General features: G+C 40.4%; 1 pseudogene; it reads right to left on the reverse strand.

Annotated features, from left to right (window-relative positions):
* Positions 1-2,335: 2,335 nt before the first annotated feature.
* On the reverse strand, positions 2,336-3,159 carry LOC148040018 (ribosome biogenesis regulatory protein homolog pseudogene; annotated as a pseudogene).
* Between the last annotated feature and the right edge of the window lie 241 nt (positions 3,160-3,400).

A 3,400-nucleotide genomic window follows, 5' to 3' on the forward strand; every position in this document is an offset into this window, starting at 1 on the left:
TTTTCAAAAAACGATTGAACCATTAATTTTATAAATCGAAATCTAGTGAAACTTCATCCACATGCCAGGCATCATAAAAACTCATGGATATTAAAAATTGGCCCCATCAAAAGTCTATGGGACACCTATCTAGAGGCTCGAGTCTGGGGCCCTAAATCTAGGGATTCAAGGGCCCAGATGCTAGCCTCCAGGCAGGTGTCCCAGAGACATCTGATGAGGCCAATTTTGTTTTGGGTAGTTGATGTACTCTAGAGGAGTCCACAAGTAAAATTTCACGTCAATTAGATCATTGGTCATATTTTTACAAAGCCTGGATATATTAATTCAGGTTTAAGGGTTTTTTGAAAGTTTTGTTATAATTTTAAAGTTTCACCTCATTTTACACATTTCACTTTTGAGTTTTGAGTTTTCTCTCCTAGAAGACATGGCACACACTAAGCAGGCAGCCCAAAGGCACCCCCTAGAAATCCTATGTAGAGGCCACCTCCCCCAACTCCACCACCACCACCACTACCACCACACTAGCATCACAAAGTGTCAATGGAAGCCAGACACAGTGACTCTTCGTGAGATCCACCATTACCAGAAGACCACGCACCTCTCCTAATACCAAAAACTCCATTCCAAAAGCTAGTGCGTGAGATTATGGATGGCGTACTCATTAAGAACAGCAGGATGCACTTCCCAGATGGAACATGCTTGCAACAACCCAATCGTTGGATTGTCTAAGCCCTCCTTGCACTATAGGAAGCTATCAAAGCTTACGCCATCGACTTTTTTGGAGACTCGGTCTATGCAACTATACATGCAAGGAGAGTCATCATCACCAATAGGGATTTGTGGGTAGTGAGGTTCTTTTGGCCATGGAAGGATAGTCCTCGCGGAGATCAACAACAATAGGGATGTACTACGAAAACATATATTGAATGTAGCTTCCAAAGAGATTTTGTAAAACCCTAGTTGTAATGGATCCCATGTAAAATATTATGAATATAAATACAAATTTTTTGGTGCATCTTATTTTTATTTATTCACTTGTTATTTATTTTATTTATGTCTTTGGGTTATTGTTACATGCGTTCGAATGAATACATGTTGTGCACAAACTCGATAAAGCACTACGTATTAAATTTAGGGTACGAATCGTGCTGCGTATAAATCCGATAAATAAACATAAAATTCAAGTAAAAAATAATAATAAATGATGCGTATGATAAACTACATTGCACGCAAATCCAATAAATATCAATTTTTACTACTTCAAGAGAATATTACAAATTATATTACATTGGTGATGAGATATCATTTGGCACTAAGTACATCTACTCTCTCCTAGGCTTCTTTGAGCTAGACTTCCCATGGTCAGAGCTATTCTTGATCATAGGCAACAACACATTTTGCCCTGGTAGTTCCTGCCTAATGACATTGGGGTCTTCAACACCGGCAACCATGTCATGGGCCACCATGGAAAAAAGTGGCCCAGACCTAGTACTAGAGAATAAGTAGAGGAGCTTCGAATGTAAAAAGCTGAGAATAAGGAATTAGTGTAAATAATATTGATATTATGCCATGTCACACTGACATTGCTATAAAAGGAGAGGACATGTAATTTTACACATCTTTTTGGACACAATAATACAATTATAGACTTTCTCTCCCTTCTTGCTCACAGCTTCTATGGCTTCCCCTTCTTTCCTGTCTTTCTCTCTCTAAATCTAGTCTTTCTCTCTCCTCGTCACTCTTCTTCTTCTCTCTTCCTGCAATCTTTCTCTCTCTTCTATAGTATTCTCTCTCCTCTTTCTCTCTCCCTAGTTCTCTCTCTGACAAGTGGTATCAGAGCTTAGTTTTCAGATCCTTTCTTTCTCTCTCCTTCTTTACATTTAGTTTCTTGTTAGTTTCAGGAAACCTTACTGTGTACAGGAACAACATTGAAGAATCACAACAGTCAAGAAGTACTAGATATGGCAACTTTCTTGGACTCCACACAAGCTATGCTAGGAGGTTTGATCAAATTTGAAGGCATGGAGACAAAAATGATAGCTCGTTTTCAACTTTGAGGTAAAATTTTAGGGGTTTTGGGTGAAGGAGGTCAGTACAAAACTTGACAAAGGTCTAAATGGGGATACTCTCCAAAAGTGAGTCCTCTTCTTCTTCAACTTTCAAGCCTCTCTTCAAGCTTTCATGGTGCAACCAAGATCTCTACTTCATCTCTTGTCACAATCTTCATCTCTCTGCTATAATGGATAGCATGGGACATTTCCCTGCTTGCTAAGCTTCAGACCAAGCACCACATATAGCAGTATTCAGAGCTTTATCTCCCTTGCTAAACTGATCTTCATCTTACTGAAGGGAGCACAGGGCTTCTTTCCTGCTTTGTAATATGCCATTTCTTTTCAACACGTCTTTGCATGAATGGATCTGTACCTGGATCATCTGATGACTTTGCTTCAATAACAGGAATATCTTTCTCATCACGTACTCGCTTGTAGCCATAACGATGCCTCCATTCATTTGATTGCTCATCAAACTCAAGCTTACTATACTTTCTTTTCTTTATGCCTTTATTTTGAGCAAAAATCTCCCACTTAGTTGGTGGTCTAGATTTAGGAAGAGGCTTTTCTCTGGGCACTTGGGTGGGGGGCGATGGCAGATTGACAAGCCGACTGATCTTTTCAACACTTGATGGAAGGTTGAACAGCTTCTCAGCAAACTGCAAAGCCTGCTCACTTCGTTCGAGGCAGACCTGTGTGATGTCATCCCTGCTTGAAGAGGTGGAGACAGTATACACTAAGCTATCTGCTCCAATGTCCACAAGATCTCAGGGAATTTTGAGATTGAGCAAGCTCCAATAGCAATTTTCTTCAATGAGTTGCCTTCTCACCTATTAGTTTATCACTGATGGTTCTTTCTTTGCCCTATATAGCGAAAAGAAATGGGAGCTTCTGTGACAACCCTTCTTCGTGAGAACTCCAAAGTAGAATATGACAATGTCCTCCAATGTGATCAATATAAGCTTGCCATAACCAAGAGCAAAGCTTAGGAGCCAGTCTGCACTAAATTAGAGACCAGATCAAAGAAAAGCTTTGTATGCCCCAGTTGCAGTGACAGTGTCCTGGAAGGAAGATTATCATTGATACTTATGGTGGTTGGGGAGCCCATGGAGGTGGGGCTTTCTCTGGCAAAGATCCCACGAAAGTAGATCGCAGTGGGGCATACATTGTGAGGCAAGCTGCTAAAAGTGTTGTTGCATCTGGACTTGCCTGCCGATGCATTGTGCAGGTTTCATATGCCATTGGTGTGCCCAAGCCACTATCTGTATTTGTGGATACATACAAAACTGGAAAGATCCCTGATGCTGAGATTTTGGAAATTATTAAGAAGAATTTTGGTTTCTGGCCAG

This window comes from Lygodium microphyllum, chromosome 2 (genome assembly GCF_053477565.2).
Source record: "Lygodium microphyllum isolate KBCC chromosome 2, Lygodium_microphyllum_v1.1.10, whole genome shotgun sequence".
Classification (NCBI taxonomy): Eukaryota; Viridiplantae; Streptophyta; class Polypodiopsida; order Schizaeales; family Lygodiaceae; genus Lygodium; species Lygodium microphyllum.